The sequence below is a fragment of the Urocampus carinirostris genome, chromosome 1 (genome assembly GCF_059441175.1).
Source record: "Urocampus carinirostris isolate Australia breed hairy pipefish chromosome 1, RoL_Ucar_1.0, whole genome shotgun sequence".
Classification (NCBI taxonomy): domain Eukaryota; kingdom Metazoa; phylum Chordata; class Actinopteri; order Syngnathiformes; family Syngnathidae; genus Urocampus; species Urocampus carinirostris.
This window is the reverse complement of record NC_142349.1, coordinates 19,814,538-19,840,475: the sequence shown is the minus strand read 5'-3', so window position 1 is coordinate 19,840,475 and position 25,938 is coordinate 19,814,538. Positions and strand designations below refer to the sequence as shown.

General features: G+C 37.9%; 1 long non-coding RNA gene across 2 annotated transcripts in view; it reads left to right on the top strand.

The window, feature by feature from the left end:
- The first annotated feature begins 757 nt into the window (after positions 1-757).
- The window catches only part of LOC148373844 (uncharacterized), an 80,257-nt gene continuing 55,076 nt past the window's right edge, over positions 758-25,938 (top strand). The window contains exons 1-2 of one of the 2 annotated variants that reach the window (XR_015852822.1): positions 773-860; positions 1,064-1,353. This is a non-coding gene — a long non-coding RNA (uncharacterized LOC148373844). Of the gene's footprint in view, positions 1,354-25,938 lie in introns of both variants that reach the window. The other variant, XR_015852823.1, reaches the window with a different exon arrangement.

The window sequence follows — 25,938 nt, the reverse complement described above, 5'->3', positions numbered from 1 at the left end:
GAACCTCCTGTGTGGGTTCAAATCTAGCTACTGGACTTCCTGTGTGGAGTTTGTATGTTCTGCCCGTGCTTGCGTGGGTTTCCTCCGGGCACTCCGGTTTCCTCCCACATTCCAAAGACATGCATTTCAGGTGGATTGGCCGGTCCAAATTGTCCCTAGGTGTGAATGAGCGGTCGAGTTGTCTGTCCCTGTGTGCCCTGTGATTGGCTGGCAACCAGTTCAGGGTGACCCCTGCCCACTGCCCGATGATTGCTGGGATGGGCTCCAGCACCCCCGCGACCCTACTGAGGATAAGCGGTGCAGCTAATGAGATGAGATGAGATGAGATTATTCAACTTAATTATATTTGCATGTATTTTTTCCATCCACAGTGAACGTCCAAGCTACTTAATTTTTGAACTTCTTTTTTATAACAAATCTCATTCATGTCGAGCAACTTTGTATCTCACAACAAATTTTTAATTAAAAATATGTATGATATGACAAAATACATGTACAATGTATCATGTTAAACTACATAAATAAACATGTTTTAAAAAAAAATAAGGTGTAATATTATTTTGTATTTTTTAAGGGAACATTCGACAGTTTGTAACGGCATGGAGCCGCAGAGTTTGACAGGTATGCTACTCCCAAAAGCAATTCCCCTAACTCACAAATACTTTATATGGTTTAAACTTGCGGTTCGATATTCGATATATTCGAACTACTTATCCCATAATGCTTTGCACGTTGTGCGTCAGATGCTGGCAGCACGAGCTCAAGTGTAGAGCTCCAGTTATGGCTCAGTGTCGCTTTGACGAAGAACGAAAGCGCTCATTTCGAGGAAGCTCGCTGGATTTACTTCACTGTGCTGGATGGTAAACATGGAAAACATTTAGCTACTCGTCTCCCATTGGACTTACTTTAATCGCTTGGATTTTAATTTCGTTTCCCATGTACCTGTTATTTTTGGGGGCAGTTGGGAGAACTTTGAGGACGTGTCGTTTGAATGCTGACCGCGATGTTTTTTTGTTTTTCTTCTTTTTTATGTAACGATGTTAATTTTTGTGTGAAATGCAAGGTACACGCCTGAGATGGATGCCTGTTATGGATTAAACAAGCTCCTCCTGGGTCATTCTGTGGAATACTCATCTCGTCTAATGGAAACAGTGATGCCCCAGTCCAAGTGCGGGACATGAGGAATAGCGAAACGACTCTCACAGGACAACAACCTCCTCCTACATTCTTGTCCTCTTATAAATGCCATTGAATCTAAAATGGATTATAATCTGATTTCTTGGAATGTATATATTAGTGAAGCAGGTTCTTAACGACCAGCGACCACATGGAGCATCACCTGAGATCAAGCAGGTATGTGAGATGAGAACTAAAATGATATTGATTATTGTCAATCGTACACTCAAATGACCCATCTTTAGATGCGACACAAAGCCGCTTAGAACAGTCAGATTGCCGTTGGTTATGTTTTTGTTTCTGCAAGTTTCTCCTCATATTCAGTTGCTTTAAGTTTGCCAAGTCTGAATGTGTCTTGTGAACTTTCTCACATTTTTAGTATGTCAAAAGGGTAAATAACAGGTGTCTTTTTTTTCCCTTTTAAAATTAGTTTTGAAGCAGAAGCTGAAGTGTTGCCATTTTTTTCTGGTTGTATTTCAGAAAAAAATTTCAGAGCTAAGAATGGCCCTTGATCAACCAAAAGCTTGCACAAATATTGCTGTAATAGACTATGTGAGATCTTCTTACTCCCTCAGTTAGTAAAAGATTCATTGTGTGACCTGCAATGCACCTGCTAGTTCTAACGGCTCACAGCCTCTGGTTGTGCAAGTGATTTACTCACTGATGTGACACTCACAGGTAAAAATTGAACTTTGCCTTTCATGTCAAAATATAAAATCTCAAGAGATACCTTCACCGGACAAAAGGCAAGCTCACACCTGACCATGTGGCAAGGAAGACTGATGTCTATTGTCAGGAGTCGAGGGACAGAGCACCTCTATGTGTCTTGTAATGCAAACACAAGACTCCTTTACTCCACTGAAGAGGGACCCTCTGTCTGGAGCCAAATGACACTCATGGCATTGACGTTGGGACACTTGCCCTCTCTAAAGGACCTGAAGTGTCAAATAAACTCAGTAAGAACAGCACACACCCTGTCACCCCCAAGAATTCTATTATCTGGCACCCTGGGAGGCGGACAAAGAAAGACTTTGTGTCAGCAAGCGAGGTCTTGGCTAAACACTGGCTCTTCTTCCTGCTTTTTGTCGTATGCGAGAGGTGGAGAAGGCGCATGTTGGCAGACATGACCTTTGATCGAACCCCCCATGTGGCCAGAGCAAACACTTAATGAGCTTGTGCTAGTTGGAAAATTAATTACTTGAAGTCATACTCGTACCTGTTCCATCAATGCAAGTCAACTAAATACACGTACCGTAAAATTCTATTAGCCGCAACTTTTCCCCAAAGCTTTCAACCCTATTTTTGGGGTGAGAAAAATATGCTTAGTGTGCTCCAAACATTCATTGAATTACTTATTTCAATCAATTATTTGATTATAACAAGAAGCGAAGACTAAATATTTCCTTGGTAACAATCCCACAATGACTTTTTGAGATCATTCCACTTTAAAAAAAAGATGACATCTGCTACCATGTTTATTCCAGTAAGGTCACTATTTAAGGCTAGTTTGTTTGATATAGCCCCCGATTGTTCGTTTTAACATATTGTAATGCCTTTACAAGATGTCAAGGATAGCGGCTTCCATAGATATCTTACTAATCACCTTAAAGAACAATTTTTTTAGGGGATGGAAACACAAAAAAAAAAACATACGCACCAATTTTGCTCATACTAAACTCTCAGGCCGAGTCAACACTCAGACTAAGAGCTAGCCCCATATCTGCATTCTACATGATCCATGAACATGTATTTTAGATATACACATTTAGAGCCTCAGAACAAGCTTTGCATGGCTACTTAAAGAGGACACAAATATTTCTTGCACATCACATGCACATTATGTTGACCTACTAATGCCAAATCATTTTTTTAATTAACTAAAGGTATAGTTAAAACATTTTTTGAATTCAGCAATATCTGAGCTCTGAGAACGGTTTTAAATTACAGTTGTTAATCATCAGGGGCAGCACAGCAGAGCAGTGGTTAGCGCGTGTGCGGCACAGTTCTGAGGTCATGAGTTCGAACCTTCCCAAGTGGAGTTTGCATTTTCTCCCCGTGCTTGCGTGGGTTTCCTCCAGGCACTCCGGTTTCCTCCCACATTCCAAAGACATGAATGTCAGGTTAATTGACCGGTCCAAATTGTCCCTAAGTGAGAATGGGAGTGTGAATTGTCTATCTCTGTGTACCCTGTCATTGGCTGGCAACCAGTTCAGGGTGCTCCCTGCCCACTGCCCGAAGACAGCTGGGAGGGGCTCGGCACCGCCGTGTCCCTACTGGGGATAAGCGGTGCAGAAAATGGATGGATGACTGGATTGAAGTTAATCATCATGACCTGAATGTGTAGTCCTGGCTCAAGTACCTTTGGTCTATCATTGTTTTTCTACTGTAATGTACAAAATAGATATTTTTGCAAGATATTTATACACAGTATTTTAAGAACGCTGGTAACAAACAATTAAAAATGGTTAAACCGCTTTGGAAATTGGTTACCTGAGTGATATTTGAAATCCAGTGCAAACACTAAAAATGCACAGACGGTCCTTAGCTACGCAATGTATCAATACATATTGGCTGAAGAGTGTTTTCATTTGTGGTTTATTTCCTCTTGCTTCAAAATGAACTTAGTTCTGTTTATTTTTCAGAGCAAGTTGTCTTCGATTTTGTAAATGTTTGTGGCAGGATTGCTCAGTATGTCGTATGTGTGTTTCATCTTTCATACCACTCCTTGTTTAATGGATGACATGAACCCATCATTAATCTGTGATAGCCATCACTTTTTTCAATTTGTGAAACCAGCTGGCTCTCGATCACAGACAAAAAGCTGCCTCAAAGTCAAACCATTAGTCCTATGGAAGTATATTGGTGTCAGGCGGTCACGGCCAGCGCTCAAGAATTTCCTTTCTCACGCAGTGTCAAGCGTGCCGTCATATGATAGGCTTGCGGCAAACCACAGCTGAGAACCCTTTACACACCCGGGTTTGACTTGTTTAACAAGCCCCCTCAACACCCCTGCCCAAGAATTTTTATGTTTACAATGTTTTCCCTTGGGTCTTGTCCAAAGTTTAGAAAATACCTTTTTTTTCTCACAGGACTGTTTTAAGTCTGTAATTTTCACTGTCTATTAAAGAAGGTCAGCACATTTTTAGCTTCAAAAATTGAAAATTTCTTTGAGACACTGTAGAACCCCATGCAAATATCTTATTTTGACATAAATAATAAATAGTTGTTAAGTCATCTTACTTAAAATGAAGCTGACATTAAACAGTAGCTTTTTGGGTTTCAGTTAAATCGTTTTATGTCATTTTGATTAAATCTAAAGATGTTATTACAGTAATCGACAATAAACCCCACATTTTTAGGGCAGGTTAATAAGGCCAAATTGACAAAAATCTTAATTCAATCAGTCAACTATGATTTTTATTTATTTCACATGAAAAACAATAACGTATTTAAAGAAAACTTATAACATTAAACCCTGTGCAATACACAATAATAACTGACTTTAATTTTAGTCTTAACATACATTTGACCCTCTTAGCTCCAACAATTATTTTTTCTTACTCATGGCTTTTGACAAACATTCTTCAATGATGTAATTATTTTTAATAACAATTGTATGAAGGAGCTCTCTGGAATCCGGAAGTTTGTTACTCTCTGCCGACATCTCCTGGCTTAAAGTCACGATGGCAGCCTCATTCAGCTCATTCATGATGCATAGGCAAGTAAGTACAGACATTTCTTAGACTAGCTCAAATAAACTCTTCCTATTTAGTCTTTTTTTGGGGTTTGGGTTGGCATCCACACTTCCCACTCCCAATACCTTAAACCTAACGTGTTCCCCGACAAACAGCTATGATAAAAGTTAGATGAAAGCAGGTAAGCACAGTGGAAAATAAAGCATAAGGGCTTTTCAGACCTGTTAACACAAACATATTGATGAAAATATTTGACTTTCAACTTTTTAAGGACACCTCAAACGACGCATCTCCACCTTGTAAAAACAACACCATCTTTGTGTGATTCAAATTCACCTCGTAAATTACTTCTATCAATTTCACAATTGAGAAAATTTTCAAACTCTTGCTTTCTTAAACGACGAGTGAATCAAATTAAAATGGTTCATTGGCCAACTCAAAGTCCCATGCAATATACATAAGCAATCAGTCCTATTTACCATCAAATGTCAAAGGTTAGACCTTTTTTATTGTATCAGTGTGCCTTTTTCAGCTACAGTCAATGTGGCTTTGGAAGCTCTTATCGTCTTGCTAAGGTAGTGTTAATGATGTGTTTATGAGCTTGCATCAAATAGTAATTTGAAGAGCCAGACCTCAGTACCAGGTGATTGAGCTCAACATGACCTGACTGTGACCTCCCATGTCTGGCTGTCGTGACCAACTGTTTCCGCAACTCATGGCCGTGCAGTAACGACATGCACAGCGCAATAATGAAAATTATTCTGGTCTATTATCAGACTTGCCTCCTTAAATCAGTGAAAGTAGCGCCTAAATGTTTTTCAGGCACACTCATTTTTGATTCAGGAAAACTAATTTTAGCAGAAAGTGTGTCAGCACTTTTTATGTGTGCCACATGGTAGAAGAGAACTGTATTTTTTTAATTCTTTTTTTAGTACGGCACAAACAATGGAGACCTTGTCTCCAGGGGTTTAGAAGGGGTCTGGGAGTTAGCGGGTTGGGAGGAGTGGTGATGTTGGAGCCCTTGGTGGTGGATGGGCTGGTCTGAGATTGGGCAGCAGCTTCTGACCAAGAACAAGCCCCCGTCTGATGGAGGGAACTGCTGACCCTTCCTGAGTAAAATAGTACCTTTGTTTTCGAGGTGAATGTGTTAATGCCTGTCCGTCTGAGAAGTACATTTTTTCCCTTTTATGTAAAGCGGGGCGTGCTGCTGAATGTGTTTGTGATTTTTGTCTTAAATTTTCATTGAATTGATCTTGAAATAAAATGTGTAAGAAACAATAATATAAAGTAGGGAGGTTTTAAATATCCAATGGAGGCATACTTTTTTGTTAAATTATCATTTTGTGGCAAAGTTAAGGGATGTTTTTTTTAATTCAAATTAAGAATTTCACTAAACATTTAGGCTTCTGGTTGAGGTTCAATGTTAAATACTACAATTATTAGGTTTGTAATTAAGGAATGGATGGAAGTCTGTCAATTTATGAGGACGGCTCAAGATCACTGGCGATGGAAAGTTATAGCATGTTACTAGTGAGGTTAATTAATGTTTGTTCCTTACATTTGTCCCATCACTTGAATGGCGAAGAACACTAGAGCCATGCTCCAGTTTGATTTGAGGTTCTCATTATCCTCCTCAACTCCAAATTGTAAATCTCTGCGTCAAGCCCATAGGCGATGGGTCCCAATTTTACAATTTTGACATGGCCCGGGATTGAACGCATGGCCTTATAGTGTCATGGACGACTTTCTCCCGCAAATCTAATCTGGTAGTTAACATAACTGCAGACCTTTCAATTTCGTTCCACTTCACAATAGCTATGGTGTAGATTGGTCAGTCATAGGCCTTAGGTGACATGTCTGAGGTTGAGGTAAAGATTAGTAAGGATGTACATATTACCTGTATGCTATTAGTAATCGGAGAACACATTAGGTGAAAACTAGTTCGGAGTTGTTGGTTAAAGTAAAGTTAGAATAATGAAATAAATTAGGTATTTAGTTTGTTTGTGGTTCTGAGCGCATCTTAGAGTAAGTCTAAACCTTGACACAGATGTTTTGCGGCAGCCTTTTCACTTTTTGTGTCGATTTAAATATCTAACACGCTTGTGAAAGGTACATTGTGTAATATTTGACCACTAGATTGCATTGTACTGCCTTCTGCGAACAAAGAACAGTGCTAAATGAGCACAGCATATAGCACGAAGATGCAAGACAAACGTGGTAAAAACTACTAGGTATGTATTTCCCAATGTAAGAGAAATACAAATATCTCAACCTATGAATATTTATAAGAAAAAACATTGATATGATAGTTCACATATTTTTAAAATAATGTTTGTTTTTTAATTGAGTGAAGGGGTTTTTGTACTATTAAGATGCACTGAATATTACACACTGCTCCTTTAAGTGCAATTTTGTTGTATGTTGGTTGTATTATTTCAGTTGTTTGTTTTTTTGTCGTTACTTTGTACGGGCTTTTTTTTGCATTTGTGAATGAAACACCAACCATTCCTACTAATACTTTATATTGTACCACTAAACAATGCTGAAGGATTGCTTTACTTAATAGATGACGCCACCTTCTGGGCATGCACTATACAGTTTTAGATAGCGCCGTGCTAAAGTGGTGTTTGAGATCTTGATCATAAGTAGATTTTGATTAGAAATATCTTTCCGGATGAAAAACATCATAGAAAAAATGTTCACTTTAACTAGCTGATGATTTAGTAAATTGATCATTTCATGCCAAGTCGAATCAGATCTATTTGTCCAGCCCTTAATCACAAAATGTCTCAAAGGACTGCACAATTACACTATCCCCTGATCTGAAATCAACAACCAATTTGTGAAATAGTATTGATTTGCAGAGATTTTCAAGCCTATAGTCCTAATGCAGAGGATCAAACATCTACACTAGCAGCAGTGGTGAAATTCTGTTATTCAGTTGGTCACAGAGTATCGGATTTTGTCATGTTTTTTTGTGGTTGCACAGCATTGTCATGGAAGAATGCAGTTTACACCTTTTATATTGAGCTGATTTTCTTTTTTAAGCCAGGAATCATTTAAAATTACTTATATGTGAGGACACAGTAATGGCAGTGTCAGGCCATGTACCGTAAACACTTACTAAACTGCTTGTATTCGTATTATGGATAAAACTGATAAATAGAAATCATTTTGACAAAAAGTATTGTCAACTATAGACTCTAAGGCTTACCAGAAATGTTATGGAGATGGATGAGTGAGTCCTCCACACAATTGCCATTCAATTTTTGTTGCAAAGTTGAAAATAATTTTCCTGTAATGTTGTTTGGACGGGGATTGTGGAGTTCCAGCTACAGTACAGATATTTAGTTGCCAAAGACTCAGACTGGCAATAAGCCTTCAGTAAAAGTATTATTTTGGGCTGATGAAAAGACCACAAACTTCTGCTACACGACAGGCTTCACCTATGCTTTGCTTTGTGGTAAAAGAACAAAACAGTTGACACTAGTCCTTCTTAAGAAAACATTGGTAGGTTGCTGAGAATCAGTCTCTTAATGTTACGTTGTTGCTACTCAGGACATTCCTTGTTTTCATGGTTATACTTTGCTGCGCCCTTGTGGACGTTTGGAGCTGTGCCGATGAGCCATTGCGATGCATTTCCTTCACTGGCCACATTTAAACACGAATTTCAAACTTTTCGCAAACTTTTGTATACAGTCCTATCTAAATAATTAAGCTTCCAATCAAATGTGGCACAAACTAAACTTTGAATTATGTCATTAACTTGAAATAAAACTAGTTTACAGTCCCTTGTTAAAATCTTAAATGTAAAAACACAATGTGTTTTTTTACTCTTAAAAACACGAAGTCAGTCACCTTTTGTAATTAAACGAAGGGGCAGTAAAACACAATCTTTTTTAAAATAGAAAATAAAATAAAATATATCAAACCATTAAATAATTATTTTTCTATCATACACACCACATACAAAGGTCCCCCTACTACCCTAGTGGTTAACAGAATTAACGATAAAAAATAAAATAAACAGTTTCAGTTATATAATTGCAGGGTGTTCCAAAAGTCTTGGTCACATTTTGACAGTGAATATCCCGGAATTTATTAAGGATATACAATCACATCTAAATTTACAACGTTTGTAATCTCAGTTTTTACATGGAATGTTTAAAGATGTTTAATGTGAGCCCCATTGGTCCCTCAACAAGCATCAAGACACATTTTGCTAATTCAACCACACAAAAACGAGTGAAGAAATAACCTTACAAAAACACTGTCATTAGCTTTAAAATGGCCCAACTTTTATATTATTACCATTAATAGTTAAAGAGATGTAGGGACTTGAAATGTGTCCTAGACTTTTGGAACGTTTTGAAAATGTTATTTTATGTACTTGAACCAATCAATTTCTACTAAAATCAGTTTGTTCTACTCACACGTTTGTTTTCAATATAACATTATCCTTTCCCAAAAACACATTGCATATGAGTTTAAAAAAAAGTAAAAATAATTACTGTAACATTAAAGGGAAGGTGTTTAATATTTAGTGCCTCCTAGTGGTACTAAAAACTTTCATCCAGTAAAAAAAACAAACGTTGATTTGAATGCTAGGCAAAAAATACATGATCTATCATATCAATGTTAATTATTAGTTAACAACCACCGTGAAATCCCGTCTTAGATCGGCGCCATGTTCTCTCGGCATCCTGCAGCCACGCTTTGCCGTGTATCACTGGCAAAGCCGTCTAGTGGTCAGAGACATATTGGACTCTACGGAGAACTGTGGTCAACTGTGCCCAGACGGAAACTTTAGTGGTATGGTGACGTCACAAGATCATCAGGACTGGCCAAGATAATTCTCCATGGCACAGTCCAAGAGGGCAGGAAGAGAAGTAGACTGAAAAACTACTGCCACGACCTAAAACCAGCCAGGAACCTACAACTGCGGAGAAAGCTATCCAGAGTTGCGTCGTCGCTGCTTCCTCGACAACCAATGCGGTTAACGGACCATTGAACTATAGTAGATTTATTGTAACGCATGTTATTGTACGTAGTTGTTTACTGAACGCTGTGATTAGAGCACTATTATGAATGAGACCTTGTTGTTATTGGATATCCCGGTGTAAACAAATGTTTTGTGGCTTTGGGAATACCACACATATTATTCAGGTTGATATTCCAATTAATTTACTTTTAAAGGTTTCAGAGTGCTCTTAAAGTGTTTTTGTAATTTGTAACAAATATTCTTATTTTCCTTTCGCATTATTAAAATGTTCTTACACCATTTTTTAATTATTAACGGCAAATGAATAGCAGCTCCAAATATCGTTTGTCTGCCTTTTCTTCATACTAATAATCGGTATCGGCCTTGGAAAACCCAAATCGGTCGATCCTTAGTTTGTATGTTCTTTATGCCCAACAACATACATAAACCTAATATCTATCTTCTGTCATTTATTTGGATTGTGCATAATTTGGGAATGGGTGATTCTTTGTTTGCAGCATCATTTTGGTGTGATGATTTTTGAAAAAACAAAAATTTGTCATGTTTTTATGATTTTATCACAACACTAATACGTTTAACACTGAGAAATACATGGTGGTCAAACTTAGGGATCGATACAATTATAATTCTAGCTTGTTTTCTTAAAAAGTGTCTCTGTTTTCCACCCTGCCATTTCATAACAAACATTTCACCAAGATTTTTTTTTTAAGTTTTGTTAATTAACACACACATCTATATTAATATTAGGTTAATATAATAATGATAATGACAATAACAATTATACAGCATATTGAAATATAGAATGTTATTATTCTTATTATCCCGGACCTTTACTGTGCACAGTTGTACAACTGTGCATGGGAGCTGACCCCGAGTAATAATTTGACAGAACAGGATAGAACTTTAAAAGTGCTTACCACATTTTAAATAAGACATGTCACTTCTTGTAAATTACTTTTATGGAATTATAGTCTTTCTGAGGGGCAATTGAGCACATTCTAATAAAGTGGAAAAATTGCACTACGACATGTAGACTTTGAACAACACAGCAAGATAAAAATACATTCAAAACATTAAATTGCAGAATGAAATTAAGTTTAGCGTAGTTTATCAAATGATCAAATACAAAAAACAATTTCATATTGCTATGGTCTTCTTCAGAAATTGATTTCATCGCACCGCGGACACAAAAGAATTGAGCATGTGTGTCACCAAAACGTTTTATAAAATACAAAATAATATTTGAAATGGGGCAGCACGGCGGCGCAGTGGTTAATGCATGTGCGGCACAGTTCTAAGGTCTTGAGAATGAGATGAGAATATTTGAAATGTATTTTATTTAGGGCTTAATGACCGCAAACACTTAAAGTGAATAATTAAAATACTTTGAATTTACATTTTGCATTTTTTAGACAAAAAACAGGATAAGAGAAAGATGCGGAGATGGATTGTTACTACAGAGAGTTTCCTGAATACAATTAATAGTTAATGATGTCTTCTCTGATATGTTACTGTTTAAAGCTACTTTGTGTTCGTTTTTTTACATTCAGAATTAATTTACTTTGGACAATTGCTGTCACAATAATTTTTGCAGTGTGGTTTTGTACATATCTGTTTGGTTTAATGCATTTCTAAATGTGTCAATCAGTTTTAGTTTTACAATGATCTTTTTTAGTATCATGGCACCTGTAATAATAATCATGAGTATGTTAATTATTAGTTTATTGTTGTTGTAACCAAAACCAGGCGATGTGCCCAAATAAGCCTGATGATTGTATGCCCCAACAATTACTGGCTCAGTCAAGTTCGTAATACCATTCTATTAGCTCTGCACCAATCACGAATTAATGAATTATATGAATAAGATAGCCAGTACATTTCTGAAAATTATTTGGGAATTTTATTTTTGGCCACTAGGTGGCAATGTGGCTACATCAAAGTGCAGCCGGTGGAAGCCGGAGTGCATTGTATCGAACGGGATTGGTTCAAAAATGCATTGTGCTGTAAAGTTTCTACTGCAAAGATAAAAAAAAAACATGCACGTCGCCTCCTTTTGAAGATCAGAATACTCTCCGACTGTAATAAAAGCATAAACCTGACGACCTGCTGTCATAAAAGCCACCGGTCGCACCTCGGCCGCCGGAGAGTTTGTGCAAACTTGGATAGAAATCAAGCAAGTGCCTGTTGCCGAAACTTGGCAAACGTAGGAGTCACGTGCTCAGGTAGGGCACATTTTGATTGGATGACAACACAGTTTTGAGATTAATCGACCAGTTCCCACAGGTATAAAGTGTTTTATATCCTGTGCATTCATTCACTTGATCTTGTTTTTTTTTCCTCTCTTCTCCTTAGATTTACAGCGTCTGTCCTTAAGGAAAAAAACTCCCACTGAGCTTGTGGAATATAGGGCAAAGTGTCATTACTGTAATCTAAAACACTGATTTTAGGTAGAACTAAATAACTGAACTTGACCCTACACTAACACAGAAAAAACAAAACAAAAACATTATGATAATACCATTGACATTTAACTCATTCAATGCCAGACATTTTTGCATTTCTCTCACATTGTAATAGGTGGTGCCAGCGTTTTGTTTTTGTTTTTTTGACATTTGACTCATTTTTTTAAGGCCTACAGAAAATGTCCCTGTAGCTATACAGTATAGTCATAGGACATGTTAAAAGAAAGCTTGAACCTTCCTCTTTCCAAAAAAGAAATCATGTTTCGAACTTTTATCATAGTTTATTAAACAACAAGCAAACCCTGTTAAGTTCCTTAAATACTCGTTTTCGTGAAAACGTTTGAGAAAAACTTTTCCTTGTGGAAGAATGCATTTCAAAGTGAACTTTCACTTTGTTGATTTTGTTATTGCATTTATGATAACCGCCAATATTTCAAGAATGCATTCCAAAACACAAGGCCACTTTGCATGCAAAATAACATTTTATTGCAAGAACACTGAACTTATGCATGAAATGAAATGAACAATGCATCAACTTTCGATCATCATGGCGATCACATTCCCTCGGGTGACCGCGTTCCTGCGGACGTGTGCAAAATGACCTCCTCCCCTGACCAGACAATGATGATGGGACTTGGTCATCTCTTTTTTTGAAAGGAATAAGCTATGTTGAAGAATTAAACATGTATTACCATTTGTACACATCTCACACATTTGGGGCGGCATTAGCTCAGGAGGTAGAGTGCTTGTCTTGGGATCAAGAGGTCGCATGTTCGATTCCCGGCTCCTCTGTGTCCTTGGGCAAAACACTGAATCCCTAATGCCCCCGATAGCAGGTGGTTGCTTTGCATGGCTGACACAGTTAGTGTGTAAAAGGAAAAAGTGTGAAGCACATTGTAAAGCGCTTTGGGAGGTCTTCATTGACTTGAAAAGCGCTATATAAACTCAGTCCATTTACATTTACAATTCTCACATCACTGCTTCACTACGCCCACTTGCCATATGGGGTCACCTACACACTCATTGGCCGGATACAGGAAGTGAGGAACTCCTCGATTTGTGGATAAATATCTGATGAAAGTTACTCCTACGGCTTGATACTTACCAATAAGCAGCGCCAAACCATTTATTATATATATATATATATATATATATATATATATATATATATATATATATATATATATATATATATATATATATATATATATAATTTTAAAACAACAAAAAACATGTTTTGGCACTCAGGGACAATACCTCTGAAATGTATTTATACACAATGGCCTCGAATTAGTTAGCAATGTCACGTACAACCCATATAAATTAAACCTCAATCAAACAACCGGAGTTTGTTATAATGGATTTACGTATGTATGTGTGTTAGTATTTAACTGAATCTTGTGCAATATATTTCAATACTTGCTGGTATTGTATTTGTTTTGGAATACACCCTTTTCCTTTAACTATTTTAACACAATAACGCAACACACACACACACACACATCAAGTTCCTCTTATCAGATTTCCTTTTTATAGTTCAATTTCAGTTTGTGTCTTACCAGTTTTGTCTTTCGATTTTATTTTCTCCTTTAGTCCCCGTTCTCTGTCTGTGTAAGTACATTGTTTATGCAAGTCAGTGCTTTGACTATGAGAATCTGCAACGCAGCAAACATCAGTTCTGAATCAGCTGCTAAAGGTGGGGGGCCAGGGGTACAAACTAATAGTTGGTTGAAATTAGGGGACGACCCTTTGAGGGTCCCTGATCTAAATGCTTTAGTGGTTGGGTAACAGAGGTCATGGCCTTGATTTTGCTCACAATCTGGTTTTGTTTTAATTACACATGTTGAAACATGGAGACGCAACAAGACAGCAATTGCAGGTTGCACCTTGTAGATCACTCTCCTAACACCAATCTTTTTTGGTTTTAATCAATGCAACTTTTTTGAAGACGCGTCAAAATCAAAATTATGTGATAGCCGACCACTGTGTTTAAGAAATAACATTATATTTGCACATTTTTGATCCAGTCAATTTCATCCAGTCAATTTCCAACCACTTAGACTCACGAGAGAGCCCTGGAGCCCAATCCACCTAACATCCGGCTGGGCAGGGGACACCCTGGACTGGTTGTTGGCCAACCACAGGGCACACAAAGACATACAACTATTAATACAACCACTCACTCCTATGGACAAATTAAACCCAACAATCGACCTGCTGCGCATGTTTTTGGAACGTGAGCCAAAACCGGAATGCCCGGAAAAAACCCCACATGGACATAGTAAGAACATGCCAACTCCACACGGAGAGGCTGGTATCTTAAACTTAATCTAGGACTTCTGATCTGGGAGACAGACTTGCTTACCAGTCACCACCATGTTGCTGTTTTTGAGTCAGTAAAGATACATTTGTTAATGTACCAGACTATTTTACTTTTTCGTTTTTGTTAATTGGGTGTCACCACAGAGGCCCCAATACCCTACTTTACTGACTATCTTTCTCCTTTTCCCCCGGGTTACTTCCTCAGCTTACTTCAGTTATTATACTCTCATGTAGAGGGTAGAGGGCAGCACGGCGGCGCAGTGGTTAGCGTGTGTGCGGCACAGTTCTAAGGTCTTGCGAACCTCCTGTGTGGTTTCAAATCCAGCTACCGGACTTCTTGTGTGGAGTTTGTATGTTCTCCCCGTGCTTGCGTGGGTTTCCCCCCACATTCCAAAGACATGCATTTCAGGTGGATTGGCCGGTCCAAATTGTCCCTAGGTGTGAATGAGCGGTCGAGTTGTCTGTCCCTGTGTGCCCTGCGTTTGGCTGGCAACCAGTTCGGGGTGTCCCCTGCCCACTGCCCGATGATTGCTGGGATGGGCTCCAGCACCCCCGCGACCCTACTGAGGATAAGCGGTGCAGTTAATGAGATGAGATGAGATGTCGAGGGTATTCTAACGATAAAGCTGAAATTTTCACAAGGCTTTAACCTTGATTGGACAATTCTAAGAAAAAATTGATATTATTGTGATTTAATGGACTGTATTCACAGAAGCTCATGGCGTATTTCTGGTTAAATCTGGGTATTGATGTGAACTTTTGGCTTGATTTAATCTAATGCTACAGAACGTCTTCTAGTGAAGCCACTCTGGCACGCTCTAATGTAAAATATTAAATATATTGCAATTCTTTAGCCCATGCGTCAATATTGAGAATTGGTTGCAAAAAATTACACGTTCTTTTAAAAAGCTCAATGGACAAATACATAGTTCATATTCGGTAAAACTTATAATTCAAATAAAATTAAAATACAATTGGTGACTTTAATCACTTACCCAGTTTTTTGATGATTAACAATCACTAAAACAATGCAGTCCATTTATACAACTTGACATGTTTTAACCTGTGCAAATATATTTTACAGGCTTCGAGCAACCTGGAGTAAGCCTCCTAACTAGTAATAGATGTACTTGTTTGATTATTTTTTCCAGTTTTTTTCATCACAAATATATCTGCATGGGGTAAAACATATTCCCTGTGCTTTGTATGTGTTTGTTTGGATTTTATATTTCGCCTAGCTGCAGAATAATGAAAGTCTATTACCATATTTTCCGAACTACAAATCACTCCGGATTATGAATCGCACCAGCCATAATTAAGAAGGAAAAACTTGTTTTAGTCGCACTTGGAATATAAGTCGCATTTTGAGGGAGACATTTCTCATCTCATCTTAGTAGGGTCGCGGGGGTGCTGGAGCCCATCCCAGCAATCATCGGGCAGTGGGCAGGGGACACCCTGAACTGGTTGCCAGCCAATCGCAGGGCACACAAGGACAGACAACTTACTCACTCATTCACACCTAGGGACAATTTGGACCGGCCAATTCACCTGAAATGCATGTTTTTGGAATGTGGGAGGAAACCGAAGTGCCCGGAGGAAACCCACGCAAGCACAGGGAGAACATACAAACTCCGCAGAGGAAGTCTGGAGCTGGATTTGAACCCACGCAGGAGGTTCCCAAGACATGAACTGTGCCGCACATGCGCTAACCACTTCGCCGCTGTGCTGCCAGTGAGAAATTTATTTGATAAAATTCAACACCAAACACAATCATGTCATCTTGAAAGGTAATGTAAAATAATATAATATAGAGAACAATAGGCTGAATAAGTGTACGGTGTACAAACGTTACATAACTGACATGCCTGGTAATGTAAGTAACTACCTAACATATTAAGAGTTATTCAGATAACTCTAGCATAGAACACACACTTACCAAGCTATAAGTTTCACTCCAAATGACTAAATCCAATAAAGTCTTCTTTGTCTGTGTCATGGTAGAGGATGCGCCGCTTCCTCCTTACCCTTCTACGTTGCTTACGTTAGACTCATCATCACCTCCGCTTCTTGCTACCGCCAAACTTTTTTTCTGTTTTTTTTCTTCTGGCATCACATTGTACTATTTCTCAGTTGTATAAATTACCAGCAAATTTGAAATGATGAACACAAGCCTATAGCACCTTCTTGTTCATGTAGTGTAATAATAACACGTGAAATTATAAATGTGTTAATAATTTCACACATAAGGTTAAGTCTTAAAATTGCACGTGAAATGATGTAATAATGTGTTACTAATTTCACGCATAACGATTAGTTTGAAAATGACATGTGAAATGATTTAATAATGTGTTAATAATTTCACACATATGTCGCACCGGAGTATAAGTCCACAATAATAAACTGTGACTTTGAGTCTGTAAAATATGGAATGCTATTCTCTTGTAGGATGGACTTTAACTACTGAATTAGATGGCCTGTGCTCAATGTGCTGCTGCAGCAGCTTCCCCGAACTCCTACCTCACAAAAACACTCATATTAACCAATCAACCAAGTGACTGACCTTTTAATACATGTTTTAGACCCTGGCGTGGACCAATGAGGGTTTTCTATATGGTATGGGAAACACTGCGTAAGTTGCGGTATGGTAGTCAGGCCGACCACTACACAGTCTAGACGACATAGATTGCTGCTGTCTGCCTAGTTTGGCCTTTTTTGAAAAAAGTATAAGGAAAATGTGAGTTGTTTTGGGAGTCAGTTGCTGGCCGTTGGCAAACTTCCCCGCTGAAAGCTGCCAGCTTATCGACTTTAAAGACCCACGATTCTGTGGTCCAGCTTTTTATCTTCCCTCAGGGTCTTTGACGTCAAAGACTGTGGCGATATTAACAGCACCCGCTTTTGTTAAGTATTTTGTGCCGTTCATGCTAAAAACTTTCTTCCATACCCTTCTCTTTAATCAGCTAGAGGACGGGTTTCATTAAATAATGTAAACATCATTGTGTAAACTTTATTTACAGTCTTTTCTTTTTCCTTATTTATTTAATTTGGGTAATTTTAAGTGAGTACTACTATAGATTGAGTCCAAGCTTCCCTTTTCCTCTCCCTGGGTTCTTTCTGTTCTGGTAGTCGTGCTGGAAGGAGCCCAAGGGGCTGCATCCATTTCCAAGCCACATGTAAACAGGCATTGAAAGGCAACTTGGTCTTAATTAGCTGGAGCTGCCTTTTGCAATTGTGAAATGTTTATAATGTATCTGTGTGTGCGTATTTTTAAGTGTGAGTCAGGATACCGGCCCCCTCGTTTTTTTTTTTTTTTTTTTTGTGCAAGAAGAGGTTATATAGTAAGGCAATGGTGTCAAACTTATTTTAGCCTGCGGCTGCATGGTAGAGAAGCAATTCTTATGGGGACTGGACTATTAAATTAATGGCACAAAAGCGTGTCTTACCTGAAGGGTCGACGGTAAATTATAATTAGGGGATGAAAGGTTTGATTTATAAAATGATTACTGAGGGAATTTTTCCCTTATTTATTTTCTTTCTTTAAGATTTAATCTGTTGTGGTGTTTCTTAACTGTACATTTGTAAAAAAAAAAAAAAAAAAGAAAACTTAATTGCGATTTTTTTAAACCTGTATTTCAATTTCGATGTAAATTTTCAATTTTGATGGAGTCAATTTTCTGTGCTAGTTCTTTTTTTGTGTGTGAGTATTTAATATTAGTTAGCAGTGTGTCCGATAGAATTTAATGAGACCCCGGTGGGTAGGCAGTCTAGGGCAGGGATCTCTAAAATGCAGGCCGGGGGCCAATTGCCGTCTGCGTGGTGATGCTTTGATGCATTTATTTTACATAACAAGAAGTAATTGCCAGCCATTTTGATGGTAAGGGTAACTAATAACCTTTAAGATTAAAAAGGCATAAGATTGTTGTCAACGTGTTCCAGAAAACGTCTCTTTTGAAATTTTCTCATAATAATCAGGATGACCTTTTCTAAGTCGTTTGGATTTTTCAACTGCTATTAATCATCTTCTATGAACCATAGAAGCAGTTAAAATATCATGCTGTCGCACATCCGTCACGATGAATTGGTTGGTTCAAATTATTATTATTTTGACAAAAACAGATCATCTGAGAGTGGCAAACTTTTTTTTTTTCTTGAATACTTTTCAAATTGAAAAAAAGCCTCCTGAGTTAATAAAATAGTTGTATTGTCTTTAATATTGTCAAGAGTCCTTACATTTTATAGGGTTTACTCACTAATTGTGATTCATTTGGCAAAGCAAACTAACCTCCCAACATTGTAATTTATCTGTACAGTAATGCAACAACATTTGGCCATTTTGTAAAGGAGATACAGAATGCCATAAAAACACCTCATGATTTCTGGCCTTCGGTATTCTATTGTCATTAAGCTGTAAAAGCGCTCAGGATGCAACTGATACAGATGAGAAAAAAGCGTCTGATGAAAGCTCATAGTTTAGTCAAACCTGCTGTGCTGTTCTTTTCTGTTTTATCTCTCTCAAAGATAATCAAAAGGTAGGAAGTCTTTAAATTCTCACAGCCCCTTTTAACACCAGGAACAGCTCGCTACATCAGACCAGTTTCAGGGCACTGTAACATCAATTGTCTATGCAAATAACAGACTTATTTCCCTTACAATCGTTGAACCATTGATCGTTTGTGCATTGGTTTGGACTGATAAAATGAGCAATGCAGTTGGTGAATATTGTTTTTCATTGCACTCTTTTAGCAAACAGACGTACGCTTAACACATGAACCTTGGCATCGCACTATCTTCTGCCTGTCTATATCGCTCTAATTGTGTCCAAGACCCAGACAGGTCTACAAATATACAGGGTCTCTAACAGCCTCAACCAGGCCCAGGCCATGTTTATGTTTAGGCCAGTGTGTTGGAGGTGGCGGTGGTGGGTTGATGTATCTGGACCACTGAGCCTGTCCAAGTCTATCTCACCTCAGGTGGAATCAAGATGTGTGTCGCCTCGTGCCAGCAACATGTGCTTAAAGAACTCAAGCGAGCCTAAAAACAGACACATTGTCCGGCTCATTTGAAATAGTTATTTAAAATTGCTAAAATTAAACAATGTCCTATGCTGTCTCTTTAGTGCACTAAACTAATTGTTTCACACTATGCCCACACTTCCGTGCAGCCGATGCTGCTCAATGACACCAAAATTGCATTTTTGGTTTTGAAAGACTAATGACCATTCCAGGGTTTAGTGAGCTTGGATACTTTTTTAATACTCCGGTGCACTGATCCTGCTGCTGTTCTTATCTGAAAGAAAATCTCAATGATGAAGACGATAATTAATGATAAGTCATGGAGTCAGGAAGCCGCGGTTCAGTGTTTATATTTGCTGCAAGACATCTTCTTTTCATTAAAACACTTATTATCCCCGATTCCAAACGCTTAGCACAAACATCCCTCCTTGTGCTGTTTGTTTGACTTGTGGCTGATTATTCAAACATAGCAGTAAAAAGCTGGGTTGGCCCTCTGGTCTTGTAAACAATGGGATCCGTGGTACGCGATTGAACACCACCGTTTTCCCCTTTTTGTTTTTCTGCTGTTATTTTTTGTGGAAGTGTGCCATCGTACATGCTGTGTCACGTTTTCCCGCTTTTTGGCATCCTTGGTTTTGATGTCTCATTGTGTGGGTAGACAAGATTTGCAGTGTTCCCTGAGGAAGGCATCTGTTTTGCAAATGTTGATCCAGTGTGATTTTTGTATATTTTGCAAAGTCGGTTCCAAGATGTATTGAAAAATAGGTCTGTAATGAGTTTTAGCTCAGAGCTGTGTCAGAAGCGGTGCAATTTAAAACACTATCCGTTCTGATTGACCTGCTCAGTGAAGGGCAACCATTTCTCAAACTGTGCTATTTGCTTTTTAGCCTCTATAACTTTAGGATGTATTGGCACCTTAAAAAAATTAGACGCTGAGTGGGGGCCTTTTCATTTAGGCCAAATGCAGGAGACATGGCATCTGAAAAGCTCAAATAAATGACATAAATTACTGTATACTGCAGAGACTCATAACAGTATTGTTACAACCATACTGCTCTGAGTTTTTTTCTAAATGCATACATTATTTATCTATTGATCTTTTAGTGTAAAACGGGCAAAATGCAAGCAATTTAATTTTTTGAATGTTCTTATTGCAATCCTGTCTACATCTCAACCATCAGTCCAACACCAACAGGATCCGTGTGATGAGTTTATAATTGTTTGCTTTCCGCCAGGTGCCGTTCCTATAGATGATAAGGACAACTGACAACTGACCAGTGCGTTTATTGATGTGTGTGTAGATATTTGTGTGCTCATGAAGCAGATTTTGCTCTAAATTTATATTCAGAAATACGATTCATTGGTATATCAACTCAGTTTCATGCAATAACAAACCTGTTATGAAATCATGGGAATTTGGGAAAAATAACAACTTTGGAGCATGACTGTCTCATGCTCATATGAGGGTGTTTTTGAGATAGTTCTAAAGAAAAACCTTTAGTAAAATATCAATGGTAACACTTTTTTCGCAATTCCTGCCATCATATGAGTCAGTCCAATTACTTATATGTCCCGGAAGTCATATTTCCAAGGAGTCATATTTTAATGAATACTTTATTCAACACATTTTGAAAATTGCAATTGTCTGAAACAGAGTTCACTTAGAACCTATTTTCCTTTATTGCACGTCATTCAGTCATGTTGCTTCGCATCAGTGGAAAGAACAGAATACCTTATAGTTGTGGCTTTTTTGGAAAAACAACATGTGGTAGCAAAATGTAGTGTGTGGTTAGCCTCAAGAAAATAAAGTTCTGTTCCGTTATATGGACTCAACATTTCTTACAAAATTTCTTAGGTTGTGCAAATTCTGGCAACACAACAAACAATGGAATGAACAGGTTGGATTTACCTAACCAACAGAATAGTACAGTTCTTATTTTTGAAAAGAATATGCACGTCTCCCTTTTTAGAATTCTCTCTAAACACATTGCATTATAAAGCTCACTTTGAGAACTTGAGTTTTTTCCCAATACTCCAGTGACTTTAGATATTCATTCAATTTCTTAATCATTCTTCTTTTTAGGTACTTAATTTGCATACATTAATTATATGCTGGCCTTCAGATTTGCTAATTTTATCCTAGTTGGAAAACATGTTCCTGACACTTTTCCAGTGTTTGATTTTTGGGGTACATTTTGGGGTTTAGAAACTCATAAACAATAAACGTGTTGCAAAAAATGAAGTTTTGTAACAGTATCATACCTGACCTTTTCATTCTAGGCCAGAAATGGCAAAATCTTGCACGCTAACATGTGCAGCTGCTGATCTGCTTACTGGGATTAGACACAAGTGACTTGGCTTATGACGTCGGCATTTTCTATGAACGAGTTTTAACCAAGCAACAGATTTTTATTTATTTTTTTTCAAATAAAAAAAACAAATATTTAGACCTATTGCATCAATTTGCTTTGTCTCATTTTTCAATGAGCACACTTAATTCAAAGATATAGAAATATATTCAGTAGATTGGCATAGTTTATCTGCTAAAACATGTTTTTATTGTCAACAGCAATCTTGTTTCTGTGCCACAATAGAAGGCAGTGGGTGTGGAGTTGGGTGGCACAGGAGTGTAATTATGACATTAAAGTAAAAGGAATTCAAAATACATTTAACCTCACAACCATTTTCACTGACCCCCTCCTTAGCAAAGAATCCTAGGGAACACGCTCTGACTTGTTACCAGACACAAGGAGAGCCCTGAGTTGAGAGGAACGAGGGTGAGGTTCTGCTCAGTGAAACCAACCTACTCAAAATAACGTGTGAGAGGGACTGTGTGTGATGGCTGTGCAGGATGCACAAGAAGCCGGTTATGTTTTACTGTAGTATAATAAGGGTGGTAACATTAAGACATTTGACCTCCACATCATCTTTTTTCCCTTCCCAGGCTAGATGGTTGAAAACTATTTTTAATTTAAAATGTCAACCTGGCAGCAAATTTTGGTTGAGTGTTTTGGCAGCTTGGATTCGAATCGGTAATGAAATCACTGGTTGCCAAGGTTATGAAAACATTAAATTCTTCCAACAAATATCATATTTCCAAACTTAAATGTGTATCAAAATAAAAATGGCATATGATTTAGCAAAAACATCACTCTTATTAATGGCTAACCTTTGGGTTATAGTAAGTAAACCCCAAAACTCACTCAAACAAGTGTGCTACAATCGAAGCGCTGTTCATGGACTCTAAACACGCTAGGCCCATTGTACCACGGACAAGCACGCTTGCTCCTAAAGTTTGGATCTTACAGGTGGTGTGAGTACAATCGATTGACACCTGAGCAAGGCACGGATCTCCAATTTGGTACAATTAGAAACTGACCCTAAATAAACGTTTTTGCTATCATGTTGTTCTCTTTCCATAGCGATGCTGAGCCAACAAAACAAGCGCCGCAAACAATGAGGTCTTCCTCTTGCGAGAATCAATGCGATGACGGATATTTCAAAGGCAACTTGGTCCACTACAGTTTGGTTTGAAAAATGTGAGTGCGGGATGGTGGGGAACAGTCAAAGTGGGAAAGTCAGCATTTGTTTTTTTTTTACTGTATAATTAGCCTTTTATTTCCTGACAACAAGTCAACGCTTGAAAATGTCATACTCAACCTCACCAGTGAGCCCAGTCTAGAAATTGGATTGGGTGAACAAAATAATGATGACCCAAAGTGGTTTGATTACAGTGCGGGAGTAGCTCAACTTCACATTACATATTGCTATTTTAGTCGTTTTTCTCAGTATAACATATTATTTTAATATAAAGTGAGAGGCAACATACACGCAAACCATGTCAAATTATTCTGTTATTTATTATATTTGAAACTGCATGATCATATATGGCAAGACTAACTATTGTGTTTGATCTCACTTTCATTGTTAAAGTGCAGTTTTTGTATCAGGATTTCAAACTGCTTTGGGGAAAAGGTATTTGTGAGATACGCCAAATTATACTGTAAGTTATAATTTGGTTTGGAGGCTCACTCAGCATATGGTGGGCTGTACCTTTGTATTCCAATTATTTGTCCTCTTGCAACAATGCTGTAAAATGTGCAGCCTGCTGGGAAAATAATTCCACACAGCACATTATAAACAATGGAGTTTTAAGGAAAACTAGAGCGTTTTTGTTTGTGGCATTAAAACCACCTCTGCACCCAATAATGTGCAAAACAACTGGCAGGCTTGACAAGTAATGGCGTTACGTAACTAGGATACAAACAATGTGATTGTATTCTGTTACAGTTACAGAAATAAATATGTAACCAAATTAAAAGTTTGTTTAGAAAAACAAACTTGGACTCAAGACATCCTGGAGCTTTTTGAAAATTTGGAAAGTGAACCCTTGGTGTGTGAACTGACACAAAGCATATCTTGTCAGAAAGTTGTATTTTTGTTTAGTAAACAGTACTATGGGGTTAAAATTTGAGCACTTTTTTGCAGGACTACAAGCAACTACCTGACCTTGATTTCCTCAACTCATTTCCACGTTTCCATAGTTCATTTATATTCAACAAGACCGATGAATTTTACTCATATTATACATTTATTTGTACTTTATTACCATATTTGGAATTGGAGTAGTCCAAAAGTAATTGAGAGAAATTGAAAGTCATTGAGTTACCATACTGCAATATTAAAATTATGTTTCTGATTACATTTTTCAATAGGTATTGAATTACATTTTCAAAGTAACCCTCCCAACACTGCCAACTGGATGTCATTTTTGAAAATAGCATTTGAACCATGTGCTATGGCTCTGATCATTAGGGCCTGCTGAGTTTTATGAGCGCTATTGAGGTGGCCAAGCGTAACCTATGGCACTACAATGTGAGTCACCTTTCTGTTGTTTAGGAGGGACGGCGAGGTCAGATGGAGTTCTTCCTACCAGGAGCACTTTAGCTGACATAGACTTGGCTCGCAGGCAGCAAAAGCAATTAAGACAGTTGCGACAGCCTGTAATTATGCCTCACCCATGCGTCACCTATATTCCCTCTCTGTGTGTGCCCATTATCCTCTGTAGTGTAATTTCCACTGCGTAGTTTAGGATCAGGTCAGGACTGCGCACCTGAAATAAAAGTGGTGAAAAAAAAACTGCAGCTGCCATGTTGCTGTGATTGTTTGAATGCTGAGAGATGAAGGTTGGTACGCATTCATTTTAATGCTGAATTGCATCAGAAAAATGTGTGATGCACTGAAATAGATTGCTCGTGGTTCACAACCGAGGCACTACTTGTTGCAGCAGAGGCACACTTGATTCAAATATTTTGGTAATTAATGGGAGAATTACTCAACTATCCGGACTTGGTTAATCATGTCTTGAAGCGCTCGCGGCTGAAGAAGTGCACCACTTGCGGCAGCAGAAGCCCTCTTGTGTAAGAAGTTTACACTCTGTTAAAGGGAAACTTGTTTGTCTGCTTGTTTGTACTTTTCTCACTCATCACTTGCTGGATTGAAATTGATTGATTGTTTTACGTTTTCATGATTATATGTTATTTGATATGTCATGGAACATTTGAGGTCAAATCAAGTTTTGTGCTTTTTGGAAGAGAGGCACTTATGGTTCAACAAGTTTATTCTTTTCCTATTGTTTTTTGCGCACCATTCAATTGTATGAAACTCAAAAAAAACATGAAATAATAATGAAAAGGATTACTTGATTAAGTTAGCTTAATTCATCAAGACTTGAGGAAATTACTAAATTGAGTGTGCTTCTTGTTGAAGATTAGACACAGATCAAATTACAAGATTTTTAACAAGTTGATTTAATGGTGGATGGAGGATAACTTCCTTAACACAGATACATTGGATAAACATGTGATAAAGCTGTTGAGACAAGGTGCTTATAATTCAGTAATTTGTTTCAGAAGTACAATACAATATGAAAGAGTTTAATCCTGTAGGGTTTGTACGGGTGCTTGAAATCCTTGAAAATGCTTGAATTTTAATGTTGTGTTTTCATAAATTAAAATGTGCTCAAATTTGGGATGAAATTGCTTGAATTGTTGGCATGATTCTCAACAAGTCTGCTTAAAAATGACACTGACACTGCTTCCTAGTGGCCTATCTTTACCATTGCATATCTTCTTCCCTTGTGATTAACAGCAGCTGGCATTAGTCTGTATGTCATTATCCCATGAAGCGTCATTGCCCCTTATGGGTCGCAGCCAAAAGAACGGGTGCATGTTACACCTCAACAGGGCACTATGGAATGTGTATTAGTGCAA